The following is a 21,053-nucleotide window of genomic DNA, read 5'->3' on the forward strand; positions in this document are numbered from 1 at the left end:
GTCTTCAACCTCTGCAGCAATGCTGGCAGCACTCATGTGTCTATTTTTTAAAGCCAACCTCTGGATATGACGCCGAACACGTGGACTCAACTTCTTTGGTCGACCCTGGCGAAGCCTGTTCCGAGTGGAACCTGTCCTGGACAACCGCTGTATGACCTTGGCCACCATGCTGTAGCTCAGTTTCAGGGTGTTAGCAATCTTCTTATAGCCCAGGCCATCTTTGTGGAGAGCAACAATTCTATTTCTCACATCCTCAGAGAGTTCTTTGCCATGAGGTGCCATGTTGAATATCCAGTGGCCAGTATGAGAGAATTGTACCCAAAACACCAAATTTAACAGCCCTGCTCCCCATTTACACCTGGGACCTTGACACATGACACCAGGGAGGGACAACGACACATTTGGGCACAATTTGGACATGTTCACTGTGGGGTGTACTCACTTATGTTGCCAGCTATTTAGACATTAATGGCTGTGTGTTGAGTTATTTTCAGAAGACAGTAAATCTACACTGCTATACAAGCTGTACACTGACTACTCTAAGTTATATCCAAGTTTCATGTCTATAGTGTTGTCCCATGAAAAGATATAATGAAATATTTGCAGAAATGTGAGGGGTGTACTCACTTTTGTGATACACTGTATATACACTGCCTGGCCAAAAAAAAGGTCACACACTCTAATATTTGGTTGGACTGCCTTTAGCTTTGATTACGGCACGCATTCGCTGTGGCATCGTTTCCACAAGCTTCTGCAACGTCACAACATTTATTTCTGTCCAGAGTTGCATTAATTTTTCCCCAAGATCTTGTATTGATGATGGGAGATTTGGACCACTGTGCAAAATCTTCTCCAGCACATCCCAAAGATTCTCAATGGGGTTCAGGTCTGGACTCTGTGGTGGCAAATCCATGTGTGAAAATGATGTCTCATGCTCCCTGAACCACTCTTTCACAATTTGAGCCCGATGAATCCTGGCATTGTCATCTTGGAATATGCCCGTGCCATCAGGGAAGAAAAAATCCATTGATGGAATAACCTGGTCGTTCAGGATATTCAGGTAGTCAGCTGACCTCATTCTTTGGGCACATAACATTGCTGAACCTAGACCTGACCAACTGCAGCAACCCCAGATCATAGCACTGCCCCCACAGGCTTGTACGGTAGGCACTAGGCATGATGGGTGCATCACTTCAGCCGCCTCTCTTCTTACCCTGATGCGCCCATCACTCTGGAACAGGGTAAAATCTGGACTCATCAGACCACATGACCTTCTTCCATTGCTCCAGAGTCCAATCTTTATGCTCCCTAGCAAATTGAAGCCGTTTTTGTCGGTTAGCCTCACTGACAAGTGGTTTTCTTAAGGCTACACAGCTGTTTAGTCCCAATCCCTTGAGTTCCCTTCGCATTGTGCGTGTGGAAATGCTCTTACTTAACATATCCCTGAGTTCTACTGTAGTTTTTCTACCATTTGATTTCACCAAAAGTTTAAGTGATCGCCGATCACGATCATTCAATATATTTTTCTGACCACATTCCTTCCTTGAAGATGATGTTTCCCCACTGTCCTTCCACTTTTTAATAATGCGTTGGACAGTTCCTAACCCGATTTTAGTAGTTTCAGCATCTCCATAGATGTTTTCTCTGCTTGGTGCATGCCAATAATTTGACCCTTCTGAAACAGATTAACATCTTTTCCACAACCACAGGATGTGTCTTTCGACATGGTTGTTTAACAAATGAGAAGCTACTTACTGCATCAGTTAGGGTTAAATAACGTGTTGCAAGCTGAAACATAATCATCCATGCAGTAATTATCCAATGGGAGGCTCTTACCTATTTGCTTAGTTAACTCCAGGTGGTGACCTTTTTTTTGGCCAGGCAGTGTATCTTGTTTAATGTACATTCAATAATATATTCACCTGTATATCTTGTTCATACCACTGCCCATATCCTGTATATAATGTATATCATAGATACCGTTTATCCTGCACCTGTTGCATATTGCACTTCTGGTTAGATGCTAAACTGCATTTGGTTGCCTTGTACTTGTACATGTGTAATGACAAAAGTTGAATCTAATCTAATATTAATAAAAAAAATATATATATTAAAACAATACTTTAAAATAACACTGCACACATACATTTTTTCATTATTATTATTATTTTTTTTTTAATGGACAGGGTTGTGATGGGTCTGGCTAAGGGTCTGGCTAAGCCAAAAAACAAAGAGCAAGGCAGAAATGCAACCTGTTCTAGGCACCAATCCATTGCAGAAAACACACACATATTTACTCACACCTGGAGCCTAACAGTAGCCAACTTGTGTTCTGCACGTTTTTGGAAATCAAAGTAGTAAAAGGGATAACACATACATAAGGAAAACATGTTAAACTCAGCTACCAGCTGTGCCACCATTGTTTTAAATATGTGTTAAATGATGATAAATGGTGCAATAAAATATAACACATTTCATAAAACACAGTCAACAAAATTGTAATTTGAAATCTTCGTGTCTAAAGGAGATTAACTGTTTTGCATGAACACCATTTGGAAAATATTTGTCATGTGCAGACCTATTCATCAGTATTGAATTAAATTCAGAGCAAGAATGATTGATTGGAATGTGAACAGATTAGTGGGTGAGGACAGACCATCCATCCAACAAGAAAATCGTTGCAAACCGAATTCTTTATTGAGGCGAGAGAGGGCTGTGGGTGGTACCATAATGAAAGTAAGGCAGCAGTAACCATCAGCAGCATGCTTATTTTAACCAACCACTATTTCTTTGTGTTGTTTACGGCTTCCAGCCATTAGTGGATGTGGCATGCATGTGTTATGAATTTTTCATGCTATCCAGTGCCTGAATTTAGAAACAATAGACCCTCTCATGTGGAACTTGTAAAAGCCTGTTTCAGACACCCATAAGCCTCTGGCTTTCCTAAAATAAAAAAAACAATGTTTGAAGTTTAGTCTTTACTGTTTAAACAATACATACATATTAATGTTTACAACCATAGCAAGGTCTAGGGAGGTTTAAGAAGTGGTGACCATTCAGACAGAGAAGAAGAAAAAACTTTGTTTGATGTAGGGCTCTGCCAGGCTCTGTGAAAGGGAGATGTAAACCATTTCATGCGTCAGTCACTACTCCGCCAGACAGAGCAAAGAAAAACAAGTTCTGAAGGGAGAGGAGAGCCAGAGAGTTGCTTTCAGCATTATATTTATCACATCCAGCTTGAAAAAGTGAGAAGGAGGACCAGACAGAGAGAAGAGTGAGTGAGGGATAGAGGCATTGGGGAACCTCCCTCACTAGTTTGCTTTGTTTCAAAAAAGAGATGCCAGCGACAAGCTGATGGCGTGCTTTTTCAGAGATGTGCCAATTTTGACATGCCAATAGTGCTGCAATCATTCAAAATAGAGACTGTAGCTATGGTTTAGTAATTTAATTTTTTGTAACTAGCTGGCTTGGTTCATTTAACTTCATCCTGTTCATTGTCACAAAGCCTAACCAATTAATCAAAATGACCAAATAGTGAAAAAGATTCCACAATCACCAAACTAACTACAGTAGTATTGATTGGGGAAAAAAATAAAATCTGCTTAAATCTGATACTGGGGTCACAATCAGTATTTTTTCTTACTACATGCTATTTAATTGGGCGGCACGGTGGCTAAGTGGGTAGCACTGTCGCCTCACAGCGAGAAGGTCCTGGGTTCTATCCCCACGTGGGGTGGTCCGGGTCCTTTTTGTGTGGAGTTTGCATGTTCCCCCCTGTGTCTGCATGGGTTTCCTCCCATAGTCCAGACATGCAAGTAAGGTCAACTGAAGATACAAAATTGTCCATGACTGTGTTTGACATTAAACTTGTGAGCTGATGAATCTTGTGTAACCAGTAATTATCTGTCCTGTCATGAATGTAACCAAAATGTGTAAAACACGTTAAAAACACCCCAAAAAACCTATTCCACCCTAACTTTGCCTAATGTTAGGATTCATCAGTGTTCCTATCAGTAGTTAATATGACAGGAATGTTTTAGAATGGCAGGACACACACACACACACCCACACCCCGTAGATTTGGTCCCCCCAATGTTCAGTTTATGGCTTATTCTACGACCTTGAATATATCCCAGAAAGCCTACATGTCTGTCAACAACAGGTAATCTTTACTGTAAATAAAAAACTTGAAAGAATTTAGCTTGATGATTAAATTATTTTATTTCCCTCTGTACAGTTTTGTTAAGTAAGACACATGTTTATAAATGCAAAATAAATATAAAATACAAACCCAAATCAGAAAAAGTTGGGACAGCATAGAAAATTAAATCTGAAACATCTGACAAAATAAAATCTGAAACACAAAAGACGTTTTGGCACTATGGATACCAAGTGTTTTAAAGTGTGGTGAAAAGGAATGGCAACATTACAAAGTGGTAAATGCTGTACTGGCCCAACTTTTTTTTGGAATGTGTTGCAGGTCTGAAATGCAGAAATGGATGTTTATTATTAAATTAAATTAAGTTGACCAGAAAAAACATGAAATATCTCAGGTTCAAACTGTTAATTAAATAAAATTAATAGTAAATGCAAGAAACTCTGTGTTTTTTATTTTATTTGCATTATCCATACTGTCAACTTTTTCTGATTTGAGGTTGTAAAATGAATGCTCCATATTAAATAAATGAATTAGGCTAATACAATTATTAAATACTAAAATCTTTTTTACTACATAATATGTATGTGCTTAGAATTTAACGATAACAGTTTAGTAAAATATTGTATATTGTGACTTCCAAATTTGTATTTGGATCAGGGTCCTGGAAGCCTGTGTCCAAACCATGCCTCTGGTCAGTCTAGACAGTCCTGGATATGTTAACAAAGACACATTAGTTCCAATTATTTCCTTACCTTACTAATTAAATGTTTTTATATTGATGTGTTTTATTTGGACCTGCAGCACAATGCCAGAAAGACTTTCTCGTCATTCATATTCATGCACAACTGTGATGGGAGCAGGAGGAGGGGCTGAAGGGAGACTGAGGAAAGTTGCAAATGTCAATGGAATATCAATTTTGCCAAATCTCTTACAGGCACAAGCGTGGATACCAGTGCTGCCAATAATAAAAGGTACCAGTCTGCAACTGATGGTAAAAATATATGGATAAGATATTTTTAGTCCCATTAGGGATTTTAAAGTAGTCCAGAACTGCATTTTATACCTGTAAGAAAATGTGTATGTAGAATGATGAAACTAATTATAAGAAACACAGCAGGTAGTGTGGGTGCTGCACAGCACCAGTGTCCTGGCTTCAAAGTCTGTCTTTAGCCACTGTTTGTGAATGTTCTTGTGTTCTTATGGGATTCCTCTGTGCACTTCAATTTCCTCCTATTCCTTAAAAATATGCAGAAGGTGGACTGTTTGCTCTACGATGAACCAAAATAAGGGAAAGTGAGTAAATACTGTATATGAATAATGCTTTCAAAGGATTAGTGCTCTGTGCATGCAGAAATTCTTTAAATAAACTAGGAAATTTGTGTACTACCAGTGTTGCCATTAATATAAGTACAGTGTATGCAATGCAAGTGGCAGTACAGGCAATTTAGCAGGTGGATTATCTAGCTGCTTGCATTCTTAATCACAGTAGTTAAAGGCAAAATCAAGTCAAGTATTTTTTTTTTAATTACTAAAAGTATACCTCACAATGTGCAGTTTATACAACAAGAAGAAATGTGTAATATATACATATACACAAGTACAGTACGACGACATTCTTTATCTGCATATCCCAGCACTTCTGGAAGCTGGAATCAGAGCGCAGTGTCAGCCATTATACGGCAACCCTGGAGCATAGAGGGTTAAGGGCTTTGCTTAAGGGCCCAACAGTGGCTGCATGGCAGAGCCAGGATTTGAACTCACAACCTTTGTAATTGCTTGCCGAAGCTCTCCCCACTAGTACCACTGTACTAAAAGTTAATCACCCTGATTCGGCTTCAAACTCAGGGCAGAGGAATGGACGCAATATGCTATACACACTGATCTATAGCGGCTATATAGGTAACCTTAGCAGGTAGCCAGTAGAACAGCAGCTACCATTCCAGCTAAATAACTGGTATTATGGTAGTTCAGCTTGCATTACTCAGAAAGGAAGAAAGGAATGGTATTTCAAAAGCACAGTCTTAACCTGATGGTCTATTACTTGTGAAACATCTACTTGCTTTTCACAAACAGCTTAATCTAGGCCACACAAGCAGAAAAATCCAACACACAAGTGGTCATCAAAACTTATACGGACAGTGACCGGAGGCAAGGATTGAACACAGGTCCTCAAAACCCTTGTTGCTGTGCAGTGGCCACTCTACCAGCTGTGCCACCATGCTACCATGGAAACCTCATAATATTTTAAATAACAGATGTTATTGGCTCAAAGCTGTTGAGTGTGAAGTGTGATGTTACATTTCAGATAAAAGCAAGACCAAAAGGGGGGAAATGGACTTTTGCACTATGACAAATGTATTCCTAAAACCAATCAAGATGAAGTGCAGTGGTAACTTGGTAGTTAAGGTCTGCAATAGTGATCAGAGAGTTGGTTTTTCAAGCCCAGTTAATGCCAAGCTGCCACGGTTGGACTCCTGAGCAAGGCCCTTAATCCTCAATTGCTTGCATTTTACTAGCTAACTAACAAGTGTAAGTCATTTTGGAAGTGTTTTGAGTTTAGTGGGTTCTTATCCTTTTACACTTAAATGCAAATTGACACGTGGGTTATTAATCATTTTTTAGATAAGCAAAGTTCTTTATGAGCATGGATGTTAGCCTTGGGTTGTCACCACCACTGACAGGCCTCTTTCATCCTTTTCAATAAAGGAAGCTTTGGGACCGCACATCTTATTAACCATCATGCCCTAATCAATGAGCTGTAGCCCTATACCAGCTGACAGCTAATTAAAGGAGCAATGTGAGTTTTCTTCTGTACCAGCAGCCAGGTAACCAGGGGTAATTAAACCTGAAAAGAAATATCTGTTGAAAGTCCGGTAAGCTGGGAGACAACCCACACAGCTCAAAATGAATTGTTTAGGTGCCTCCAGAGCAAAAGCCTAATTTGTTCCTTTCAAGCAAATCAATAATAGTATTTCATCTCAGGAACAACAAAAGAACAGCAAAATGTTAAAACACAATGAATCAATTGATATGGGGCAACCTGAACTAACATCTTGTTTTACCAGCTTAAAAATATTATAAAATGAGTGTTACTAAAAAGACATTTTATTTTATTGGACATCCATGTGCTGCTCTTTGTGCTTTGTTACCCATTATTGTCTGCTGCTTTGAGTTGTAGGCTTCATCTTTCAGTTTGTAGTGAATGGCAGCTACCATAGGAAACAATAGTAGCAAAATAAACACCATATATTTAATTTATTACATATATTATACAGATTTTAATGCATGATGTGACATGCAAACCGAATCCAAGTTACCATTTGGTAACAAATTGCACATCAAGCTGTAAATGGTTAACCTGTCTATTTTAAAGAAGCAGCAGTAATTAACATGCTGTTGATAAGAGAATTTTAAAACTTGGCAGTATTTCATACACATCCGACAGAGCCAAGCAACATTATCAGTCTGCCATATTATTATAGTAGGACAGTGTAAAGGATTCATGAAAATCATCTCTGTGATTGCAAGATCCTTTGGGATTTTTTTTAATCATGAACTTGTCATAAAGTACAATAATTAGCTCTTGAGCATGCTATCAAAGCTGCCCGGCAGCTATTTTTGAACTTCCAGAGTATTCACAAGCAATGAGGAAAAACTCTCCATGATTTTAAATGAATATTTTTTTGTAGGGATTACTTTACTTTACCAGATTCATCATGTGAATAAAAATATAACCCATTACACACAGTATGACACTCATTCAGGGGTATATAAGGCAATTGAGGTTGTTGCTCTTTTCATATCCATCAGGGTATCAGGTCATATCAGGGAACAAGAGACCTACTTACTTATTTATACAGTCCTTTCTGTGTGGAGTTTGCATGTTCCCCCCGTGTCTGTGTGGATTTCCTCCGGGTGCTCCGGTTTCCTCCCACAGTCCAAAGACATGCAAGTGAGGTGAATTGGAGATACAAAATTGCCCATGACTGTGTTCAATATAACCTTGTGAATTGATGAACCTTGTGTAATGAGTAACTACCGTTCCTGTCATGAATGTAACCAAAGTGTAAAACATGACATTACAATCCTGATAAACAAACAAAACTTATTTATTCTGCAAATGTAGTAGCCATTTCTGCAATACAATGCTGTCTTGATGGCCACACTACTTTCTAATAATCAATAGTCTGAATCAGAGTTTGTTTGAACTGCATTTGCTTATTAAGGCCATGACTGCCTGTCATCAATCAGATGTTGGTGAGTTTTTGTGATGCACCCTAGTCTATGCAAGCAATCATCACTTTGTCAAGCCATTTAAAAAGAACATTTCTAATTGCAAGATTCCAAATGATTTAGGTCTTTCACTATCTACCGTACATGATATTGTAAAAAGATTCAGAGAAGCCAAAGAAATCTTGGTCCATGTAGGGCAACACCGGAAACCACTGTTGTGCTTGACCTTTGAGCTTATACATTAAATTACATTAAAAAAAAAACCTTCATGCTACTGTTGGATTGTTGAAATAAAAGTGATTAAAAAAAATCAGGGAATTTGGTCACATTTTCTTGCAGTCTTTGCCAGTTTATTTGCCAAATAATTTCAAATAATACTACTACAGCACTAAATGATATTTATTTTTAGTTAGTACTCAATCTAGGTTTGCTGTGTGTCAGCATTTTGGGTGTTGATCGGTAGCTAATCCATGGAACACTGCACAAGCGGAGATTAGATCCTGTAAATTAACACTTTGCTAACGGTCAACGTACTGGAATTTTCTGTGGAGCGCTTAGGGAAAACCTATGCATACACAGGTAGACCATTCCAAATTTCTCCAAGACCTTGGAGCTGTGCAGCACCTGCAACCCTCAAATGTATTTATTTTCTTATCTCAACTACAGACTAACAGCACTGGTACCAGCTAACCTTGGTTGCTGCTAGTTTTTTTTATGTCGGCCTGGTTCGTCATAGTCTATCATAATATAAAGTACAAATTCAGATTTACGCCAAAAGGAGATAGCACAGTTGAAATGACCCAAGAAAGCAGAAACGGTTATCAGACCTGGGCACACACAGCTGCAGCTTGCATCTTCATCAAAGCTCAGAGTTCTATCCCTGCCACAGATAGTCTGAAACGAGGTCGGAATTTTCCCTGGACAGGATACCAGTCTATCACAAAGCAACCTACACTCACTCCATCATTCATACAGAGGCAATTTTACATAGCCAGTTCATCTACTGGCATGTTTTTGGGGAATGTAATAAAGGGAGATGTTAAACTCCACACTGTGGCTCCCTTGAATATGTCCGTGTATCACTTAGTGACAGCTTTTCCTTTGTGATAGTTCTTAATGTAAACAAAGTTTAGGATTGAAAGGATTTATTTATTACAACTGTTAGGAATAGTTGTGGCTAATTCGGTTATAAAAGAAAATTATATGGGTCCAGCGTTGCAGCAACAGTTTAGAGAAGGCTCTTTCCTGGTCCAGCATGACTGTGTCCCTGTGCACAAAGCAAAGTCTATAAAGAAAAGCTTGGTTTAAAGAAACTCCAGTGGTCTGCACAGAGCCCTGACCTCAGCCCTACTTGCACCACAGCTTTGGAATTAACTTTCATGTGAGACATGTGAGAAGTCTTCTCAGAACAGTGGCTGTTGTTATAGATGAAAAGATCACATAGATGTCATTCTGTTTTAATACCATTTATTTTTAAAATAGGATACCCAACAAGCTCTAGCAGGTGTCCAAATACTTTTGGCTATACAGTCTATCTGAATAAAAACCCCTGTAAGAAGACATTGTGTGTGTGGTTGATTTTTGTGGCCAGCGCCCAAAAGATGATGTGCAGAAAAAAAAGCAGTGACAGTAGACAGTGTTTATCCTGTCACTAAGACAGTCACAGCAGACAGGCTGAAGAAGCAAACAGACTGCCTGGCTGCTCTAGACTGAATCAGTCAGCAAAAGGACAGATTTACTGTAATGTAAATAGTGGGGTTTAAAGAGAATACTAAATTTAAAACTGGAAAAGCTTACTGCATATCATATTTAACTATCTTTCAATCACTACAGACATAAAACAGGCAACAGTCATGTGGCATCAGCATGAGTCCTGTGGACTTTGGTTTGATCCTCATCTCTGGTCACTGACTGTAAAGAATATTACATGTACTTGTGCTCAATTTTAATAATCGTGTCCCAGCTTATTTCACCACATTCAGAAATGTACATTTTAGGTTGTATTCACAGATTAGCTATGCATGCAGGCTGATACACATCAGTATTCCTATTGTTCTGGAATTAAGCTCAGCTACATGTGGGTTGCATGCAAAAGAGATTTTTCCCCCAAAAAATGAGGTGTGACTCTGGTTTTGTCATGCACGATTACAAACATCATTAGGTCTAGCACCACTGACAATGTATTTTTTTCCTTTGTACATGGAAACACATGGAAACACTGGGTCAAAACACAACTGAATTATTAGATATTTCACTGGGATGTATAAAAATATATAATTTATTCTCCATGCAGTGATCTTTGTCCAGCTGGCTCTTAGCGTCCTTTCTATAGGAAGCTTATACATAAAGTTCTTTTACTTGTAAACGACAGCTGCAGTTCAGGATTTTAAGACAATATTGATCATACAACAACGGGAAACCGCTGTTTATTGTATTTGACCTTTGAGCTCTTGCATGGCAGGTGAAGTGAATAACACTGATTATCTCTTCATCACGGCACCTGTTAGTGGGTGGGATATATTAGGCAGTGAACATTTTATCCTCAAAAGTTGATGTGTTAGTAGCAGGACAAATGAGCGAGCTTGACAAGGGCCAAATTGTGATGGCTGGATGACTGGGTCAGAGCATCTCCAAAACTGCAGCTCTTGGGGGGTGTTCCCGGTCTGCAGTGGTCAGTATCTATCAAAAGTGTCCAAGGAAGGGACGGTGGTAAACCGGCGACAGGGTCATAGGTGGCCAAGGATCATTGATGCACGTGGGGAGAGAAGGCTGGCCCGTGTGGTCCAATCCAACAGACGAGCTACTGTAGCTCTGATTGTTGAAGTTATTGCTGGTTTTGATAGAAAGGTGTCAGAATACACAGTGCATTGCAGTTTGTTGCGTATGGGGTTTGAGGACCACAACAATGAGTTTGAGGTGTTGACTTGGCCCCCAAATTGTGCATCTGTGGGATGTGCTGGACAAACAAGTCCGATCCATGGAGGCCCCACCTCTCAACTTACAGGAGTTAAAGGATCTGCTATTAACATCTTGGTGCCAGATACCACAGCACACCTTCAGGGGTCTAGTGGAGTTCATCTCTCGATGGGTCAGGGCTGTTTTGGCAGCAACAGGGGGGCCCACACAATATTAGGAAGGTGGTCATAATCAGTGTATATGGATATATAGATATAAAGATTATTCGCTGTATTATGCAGCCCTAAAATGAGCCCTTAGAAGTATGTTATCAGTGACACTATAAGGAAAAACAGCTTTGGAAGAGTTCACAGACAAGTCGCATTGTAAACATCTGCACGTCTAACAGTTTTTTTTGTTTGTTTCCTCAGCCCAATTTAAAAGTCCTCTTTTCCTAATTATTGTTTTCAGACCAGACATACAATTTAGCTAGACACGTGTTACAAAATGACCATTTTGTGGACTTAATGTCTAAGAAAAAAAAAAACAATCAAAACACAGGATAATCAAATGTTGAATAGACTGACAAGACTATAATCAAAAAGGACAAGAACAAATTGATCTTTAAAAAGACTTGATCTCTGTGTTTCAGCCTGCAACAAGGAAAACCTGTTGATATCTTTGCTACAAGCACATATGATGATGATAAATTATCTTATAATACCAAAAGCTTTAGACTGGATGATGCTAATTATTAAAGCTGGACCAACCATCTGTATCACTGTATCTAAATGGACAGACTACTTACACATGAGTTACTGGTTGTAGTTAGACTAGAGCCTTTTCTTTTGTATCTGTGTTGTATTAATTGTTTATGGTCAAACATGCAGAAACCCTTTGAATCCACAGGTAAAAAGAAGACTGCCCCCTTACCAACAAACACAGGTGTTCATATTTCTACTCTGTGTGGTGTAACCAATCCCTTTTTTTTATTTTGGCATTATTTAGCTTAAGGAGTATAACATACAGGAAGAATGACCCCCACCTTGCCTCAAACACCACTGCCAAGACTATCAGTGAGACAGGATGAGGTAGCATGGATAGGCACTCTACTTTCAAGCTTGCCTCTCCTTTGAATTCTTGGCCCTCGTTCTGGCTCACTGAAGTGGTAAGGAACACAAATGCCATCCCGCTATCCTGGAGCCCCTGCCCAACAGATGGCAGCTGCTGGGAGCACAGGATCGAGCCAGCTCAGTCAATGTAACTTTATTGGAAAGAGGGCGGTGCAAGGTAAGTAAATGTCCTCGGACAGACTAATTAAAAGAGCTCTTTTTCATTAGAGGAGTCCATCTGTTAGTAGCCTGGGACCTGATTGAGTCAGAGCCAGTGAATGTATGAGTAGCAGCTAAATCTGGCACTAAAAACACAGTTTTTGAGTTTAAGTGATTTGGGGTCTTGCTGTGGGACTGAAGAGAGCTCTTTATGACTTGTGGATCCAAGGCATGTTTCTGTTTAAGCATCATTTGATATGCCAAAATCTGCAGCTTTGGTTAAGTGATTACAATAATTAGTAAACTAATTGTATCTTATCTCTGTCATTACCAAATTTGATTATCTAATGATCAGATTAAAAGCACTTTACACCGGCACTTGAGTGTTACAGCAGACTTAATACTCTAGTTCACCACTATAGCAAGTTGAAGCTCTCAAGTTCTAGTCTCTGGTGCAACTGGACTGGCCAAGTGCCCAACAGACACTTTTGTCCGTGTCTAAGTAGGGAAGGTAGGGTTTCCGGTCACTGCTGCTGTCTGGTTGAGGCACCAGCCCGAGTATTAGTGCAACACATAAGACATAGCGTGATTCTCCATACACGTTACAGCTCTCTGAGAAAAGGTGGTCAGCTTCACACCCATTGGAGAGTGCAGGTACTAGTCTTTGGTCCTCCTCTGCCAGTGTGGGGGTGGTGCAAGGCAATAGAATAGACATTCAACGAAAATAAGAAAGTTGGTGGACCAGGCAAAAACAAAGTACAAATAATCAGGTACATACCTTTTTTGCTCTGCCTTTCACCTGCCTTTCAAGGTCACATGTCAGAAATCCAGGTGATTTTAAGAGGGTTCACAAACTTTTTCCTTGTACCTATTGTACAGTTTAGGCTGTCCTTATATGTATTTTGTATTTGTGTGAAAGAATTAGCCTAAAATATAAATACAGGCATGACTAAGCACATTACTCATAGTCCATAATTTATCATGGTACAATATTATTCGTTCTTTATTCCATCATAATTTTACAAAGCAGCAGTAATTAGAATCTGTTCTTACGGGAGAGCAGCCGGAATTCAGGGTCACTTCCCTTTGGCTTCCTTGCACGTTCCTTTGCCGCGGTAGACAGGAGCCCTATAGGGGAGTGGGAGAGGGGATAATGACGAGGATGCCTCAGCCTGCCTGACTGCTGCCAGGTTGCTGTCAGCACTGATCAAGACCGTGGTTGCTGTGTGTCTCCATTACTTTGGGCTCCTAGAAAACATAAAGAACAAAAGAAGCACAAAAGAAAACACATGCAAAGAAGAGGCATTGTAGATTTTTTTATTTACTACTCTTATTTAAGGAGGTCCTGGGTTCGATCTCTAGGTGGGGCCAGCTAGGTCCGGGTCCAGGTCCTTTCTGTGTGGAGTTTCCATGCTCTCACCGTGTCTGTGTGGGTTTCCTCTGGGTGCTCCGGTTTCCTCCCACAGTTCAAAGACATGCAGTCAGGTTAATTGGAGATACAAAACTGTCCATGACTGTTTTACATTAAACTTGTGAACTGATGAATTTTGTGTAACTAGTAATTACCTGTGCTGTCATGAAGGTAACCAAAGTGTGTAAAACAGGACATCCTAATAAAATCCTAATAAATAAATACATTTGCTACCCTTATCTAGATTATAGTATTTATTAAATAATTGTATTGACCATCTACTCTAAAATAAAAAAAAATGTATGTCTACTGGCTCTTTTGGTACCATAAAGGTGCTGCAAACAGCATCTAAACGTTAAGATAAGGGTGTAGTAACTTTATATACAGTGCCAGTCAGTGCTGAAACTAAATTTCTGTCTTGTTTAAGATCTAAAATAAAAACTGTAAAACTAATTAAAAAGAGGCCAATATTTTTTATGGCACAGCACTCTCCCAGGGCTTTTGCTAAGACTAAAGTCATGTAGGAAGGCAGGGTGGCTTGGTTGGTAGCCCTGTTGTCACACAGCTAGAAGGTTCTGGGTTTGATTTCCAGGTGGAGCGGTCGGGGTCGTCTCTGTGTGGAGAAGATCACAGGCAATAATGTAGGTGTGCTGTACCATGTTATATTTTAGAAAATATGTGTCTTTCTTTAATGGGTTTGTGCTAATACTAATGCTGGTGTTAGTTGTTGTAATAGTTCTTAAAGAATCTACAGCAGTCACTAATGCAATACCCTTTTCTAAAGCTAAAAGCCCATTTCATGGCCTCTAGTCCCATGGGATTGTCCTGCCTTAAGCAATAGAAAGAACTGGTGGAGAACTGCAGGCTAATGATATGTGTGTTTGTTAAGGTTTGTCAATAGTTATAGCACCCCTGAAGGGAAGGAGAAGCAATGTGCTAAATTTCACCCACATACGTGTTTAATTTAGGGTCCCTTTCCATACCAGCTTGTTTTAATTACTTAGAGTAAGTGGCAGCATTTGGTTAGGTTTATGACCTCCTTTAAAGGAGCTGAGTTCTGGTATAAGGTGAACTCAGTCTGATTGCAAAGTTGTAAATCGCTAGCCTTGCATGCTCACTAACAATGCCTGGGCCAACCTCACAGCCCCTTGACTAGAGGGCACTCATAAATTCTCTTTTAATATTATAACTTGCACAGACAATGGGTGGCTCAAACTACCCCAAAATAGCTAAATACCTCGTGTAGTCTCAACAGATTTTAACTGTGTGTGTGTGTGTGTGTGGGCTGTTCATTAAGATGTAAATAACAGACATAGTTTTATTAAAGTCTGTTAAAAGTAAGTTCACTTAATTTTGTGAACGTTATTGACCCTATTAATGAAGCAATTTAAACCAGCATATAAATATTCAAACTTTGTAATGAAGCCAAGCAAAGATGTCAAATAGAACCTTTGAAGATGTAGAGTAAATAAGGAGCTAGCTAAATTAAAACATGAATATTTCATGTCAGGACCAAACCAAAATAAATTACAGAGAGGGTGATAATGTTCTCCTTGATCTCCCTAAGCAATATAAGGATTGGTCTAAGCCCCCTACAAATCAAAGATGCATTTTTATGGGAGTGACCGAATGAGAGACCCTGCATCGTTAAGGTGCGGGTAGCTCTGCTCATTAGAAATGACTGGAGGAAGTAAATCTAAAGATCACTTCCTATTTATGGGCCATGCACTCAGCCCTGGGTGAAAACCCAGACCCACAGAGCGCTTGATGTTAATGTTGGAAAGCATGGGAGGCATAGGGCCAGCTACCAATTACAAATAACATTTAATTAAACGGTGGGGCCACACGTTTTTTAATTTGTATAGCTCTTCACATATATACTGCTGTTCATATTTTCTACATTTTCATTGCTGACACTTTAGAGGTGTACATGTTTAAGACAGAATTGGGGGCATACTGAAGTAAATAAGACTAAGATTAATCTACTACTGATGTTCAAAAAACAGCTTTATTCTGATCAGATATGTTATTATTATTATCTTTATTATTGTCATTATTATTATTACATTTAATATTTGTTTGCTTTATTTTAAAGCACTGTTTTTTAATTAAAGATAATACATAATAAAGCACATTAATTATTAATTTATTTAATTTTCATGTTTTACCACCGCTCTCCTAGTAATGGTCATGGTGGGTCCAGTTTCCAGGGAATCACTGCACACAGTGCAGTAAAACATTAATTCATAGTGGCACAGTAATTAACCTATATCTATATTAATAATAATAATAATAAATCTATGAAAATTATAAACAAGTTAAAACTACGAATATCCAAAAATAATAGTATAATATAAATAGGTCAGACAAGTGTATTTTTTTAACTAAATTTAAACACTTAAAACAATAGCTTGTGTTCCAAATGTAATATGCAATACTAAAAACTTTGAGTGATTTGAGAAAGCAAGTACTGCGTTTAGTCAAGGCCAACCGTTCATTAATCTGTAGGATTTAAGATAGGCTATACTATATTAATAAGATATGTAATTTAGCCAACATTGCTCCCCTAAATATTATAAGTAATGTGACTACTTTTGTTCCTGGTCAGAACATGAGTTGAGGCAATCGGCTAAAACAAAATTGCAATTGTTTAATCTGGGTGGCACAGTGGCTTGGTGGGTAGCACTGTCGCCTCACAGCAAGAAGGTCCTGGGATCGATCCCCTGAGTTTGCATGTTCTCCCCGTGTCTGCGTGGGTTTACTCCAGGTGCTCCGGTTTCCTCCCACATTCCAAAGACATGCAAGTGAGGTAAATTAGAGATACAAAATTGTCCATGACTGTGTTTGATATAACCTTGTGAACTGATGAATCTTGTGTAATGAGTTAACTACCGTAATTACTAACTTAAAGCACATGCTAGTTTCACAATATTATGGGTGTGATTTCTTTTCTTTCTTTTCTTTCTTTTTTTCTTTGTGACAATCAAGTCAAACCAGCATCCATCCTGTGTGGGTATATTACCAAGTATTAATACCTTTGCTTTTTCAAAATTTAGAAGTTTGTCTAACTGTTTTTTTGAGTGTAACTGCTGTTGAATCTGGCTGAACTGTTAAGTGTAGCTTCATTCTGTTTACAGATTACATATCACAGGAACTGTATAGAAGGGACACTATTTTACATTCTATTAAATCTCTATTGACACTAACACTTGTAGTTTATGAGGTTCTGTCAAACTTTAAAGTGTGTGTCCACATTCTGGTCGATCGAGAAAAATGCAATGACTTTTCTCTCTTTTTATTGCAATGCTCTCATGTTGCTCACTCCAGGAGAGGCCAGGTTTTAGAGACAAGGTCAAAGCAGCTCTTTAAAAAGCCTGTATGCAGAAGCCTACTGCTACTTTCTACAGCTGGTATTAAGTCTTCAAAGTGTTGAGCCTTCAAACTCATTATCACTCACTTATTACCTTTCCCACCTAAGACTAGATCAGATACAGGTCAATACAAGAAGACAATAAAAAAAGCTTAGTAAACACATGCTTACAGTCCCACAACGTTTTTTGTTTATGGATTTCTAGCCCATTATCTCCCAATCTAGTCACTTCCCATTCTCGATTGTGAATCTGTTGCCGCTTGCACAACCCGCAATCTGATCAAGGAGAGCCGAATCACCACACATTCCCTCCAATACATGTCCAATATGCAGTCGCTTCTTATCGCCAGTGTTGGGTTGCCACACAGCACCATGCCATGTACGGTGAGCCATCATTGGCTCCATTTCTAGGCTTAGGGAGAATTATTGCGTCACCCTAAACCGTTCAATCAGATATCAGCTATTCATTAGACAATTACCTTACTGTAAAATGATCACGCTTTGGTCCAGGTGAAATGAAAGGTGAGATTTAAGCTCAACACATGTTGGTTCTATTATAGCTAATTATTTAATTAAAATTAGCGGTGTAGTAGAATTGGTTAGCTTACTTTTTTGCCTTTTCCAAGGCACTGAGGAACTGTCCAAAACTTATGGTCTAAAAGATATGCTACAAATATCTGAGACTATATATACAGGACAAGCACAGCAAAATATACACCCAATAAGAGACTACAAACCTTTTTTATAATGGGGCATCACGTCCAAACAATAAGGAACAGGTGGCAAGAGGTGTGACCAGTAATCAGCAGGTTGGGAATCAGAACTGAACATCATAATTAACCTTAAATGGACTTAAGGTCTGACTATGAATGGGTTTTTGAAATGGTGTAGTATTTTTACTAGTCATACTAGCCCCTACCCAAATCCAGTATGTGTGACATGACAACTAATTAAACATTTGTATTATTCCAAAGACACCCAGATCACTGATTTAGCAGTGAAATGCCATTGAGTTATTTCACAGTAAAATACACAAGCAAGTGTAGCTGACAGATTTAAATGTGATTATGATAAATAGTAATGTGTAAATAGCATGTTAATGTTTAGGTCAATAGTATACTATGCATACTGCTGTACTAGGACCTACCCAAATCTATTTTGTTTACTACATGACCAGAAGTACATGGACACCTGTCCATGAGATTGTTGGACACCTCATTCCAAAACCATGAGCATTATTTTAGAGTTGACAGTCATGCAACAGTAAAGGGTTTGTCCCAATCTGTTACCACAAAGTGGTATGTTTTTTTTATTTTTTTTTATTTTGTATTCAGTAGCCATTTTATCCTGGTCAGGTCACAGGGGCAATGCATAAATACCCTGGACAGAGCGTCAATTCATCACAGGAAAAAAAAGTGTTCCAATCATTTAGTTACTGGGAAAGAAAAATTGCAAAAATAATTAAAAACAAACTGCTCGCTTACCAAAACAAAGGTAACACAACTCTGACTTATAAGATTGTCATCATTTCCAACTACCTTTAAGTTTTTGCTGTACTTATTTCCCTCTCATTTTTAGAGGAGTAGTACTGATCTGAATAAACCAACTCTCTCCTTTATATGGTCCATCTTGTTAGCATTTCTAAGATGTCCTTGTATATGACCCATCAGAGGTTTGATCAGGTTCCCACATTTTTATATTTGACATTTTTCATAGACTTGTGATCAGTCTTCAGGGATCACCAGATACTCGGGCCTGAGGCAACCGCCTGCATTAACTATCCTGGGTACACCTCTGGGAAACATTCCATGCCTTCGAAAAATATTGGCCAAATCCTCAAGAAACAGAATTTAAATGTCACACATAAGCATTTAGCAAATCACACACCTTGTAGAAAGACTCTTCATGATTTAAAAGAAATCTTATTGTTTGTAATTTACGACTAATAAATTACTGTCAGGCTTGGTTTCATTATGCATTAGTCCATCCCGGTAACTCACAGATATCTCAAATTAACACGACACCAATAATTTACCATGTCCAAGATTTTATATGATCACAAATTACAATGTGTAAAGTTTAATCATTGTCATTTAAAGGACCCTTTCCTGCTGTCAGAAGGCACTCACAACCAGCAAGTCTAAAGGCCACAGATCTGATTAGCAATATAGATGCCAGATGCTCCAACAGAGCAGTGAAATCATTACTACTGTACTCTCTGGTTTCAATCAAATTAAATCAACAGTGGGGATTGAAGATGGGAGCAGCCTGCAGTTATTGTATTTGCTCTTTCTTTCTTCAAGTAAGGGATTACTTCTCAATATGCATTTTAGCTCTAAATTTAAGCAGCTCTGCTGAAATTCATTTAAGGAGTCTAGTGTGCAAAGATTGTTCATTCTAGCAAGGTCTGTAATGATTCGAAAAATGATGAAGACTGAATTAAACAGTAATTATTCTGTACAGTTCAATCCCTTCACTAACTAACTAGAACATATTATAAGCTCTGCTGGGCTGGATAATCATACCAAGATTGTAGAAAATGTCATGACCATCTTCTGAACATGATGACCATTGTGTGTAAACCTTAGAGCAGATGGGAACTCAACATGTTGGTGGGGTTACTGGACAGCCACCTATTTCAACACCTGTGGATTACACAGCATTTCTATTATTTGTTCAATGGTTTTTGTAATCTTTAAGAAATGTTCATGAGGCAACAAATGTTCATGAGGCAGCTAAAAGTCTACTAATATACAGCTGTTTAATAACAGTTTTGATCATATGAGAGATCTAATTTTACTTCCAGTGTGATGCAGCAGTAAATTACGCTTGCTCACTACCAGTGGGATTCTGGGTTCAAATCGGCCAGGCAGGCATCTACGTATATACTGTACATACATGATTATCTAATGTATGCCTGATGGAAAGACGGTGACCAAGGCTTTACAATGAATTGGCATTTTGTCCAGGCTGTGTTGCACCCAGGTCCCCAGATTCACTGGGTTCAAGACAACTTGGTCATATGTGTCCCTTTCAAGTGTCAATAAACTTCTAACTTTAGTTGTTATGTAAGCCAACAGCATATTAAGCCATTGGTGGTAAAATTACTTGTACAGTAGGTTTTCAGTGTTCCAAAGCATTGTAACCACTTATTAAAGAATAAATTAAACAATTCAGCATTCGTTCCTAAAATGTATTATTTGACAGGCATATGTGGTATAAAAACTTTGTACATTTAGGGCAAAAGTATCCTTATTAGTCTTTTAATTAATTTTTAATAAATATTTTATTGTATAATACTATACTTTTATGCTGTTTTATTTTCTAATACTTTAACAATTTTATGTTTTATATGGTATTTGTATGTAAATACACGTATAATGTAATTTGCAGCATTTAAAGCTATCAAAGGTTTAAGTTCTTCACAATGACAAACACAAATATAGACAGAAATAGAGACTGTAAGATACAAAGAAACATGGTTTTATTCACAAGAAAAAACGTCATCCCAAGTTGCCATATTATACATTTGTACAGTCTAAAAATCCTTTACAAAACAAAAAAGCAACAGTCCATTACAAAATATGATAAAATATGAAATATGACAACGTACATTTTGAATAAAAAAAGGTCCATTTAGAGAAAGTTGGTAAATTCATGTTTGTGAATGCCTATGACAGTAAATGCCAGCATCATCATTACAAAGTTGGAAAT

Source organism: Trichomycterus rosablanca, chromosome 13 (genome assembly GCF_030014385.1).
Source record: "Trichomycterus rosablanca isolate fTriRos1 chromosome 13, fTriRos1.hap1, whole genome shotgun sequence".
Taxonomy (NCBI): Eukaryota; Metazoa; Chordata; class Actinopteri; order Siluriformes; family Trichomycteridae; genus Trichomycterus; species Trichomycterus rosablanca.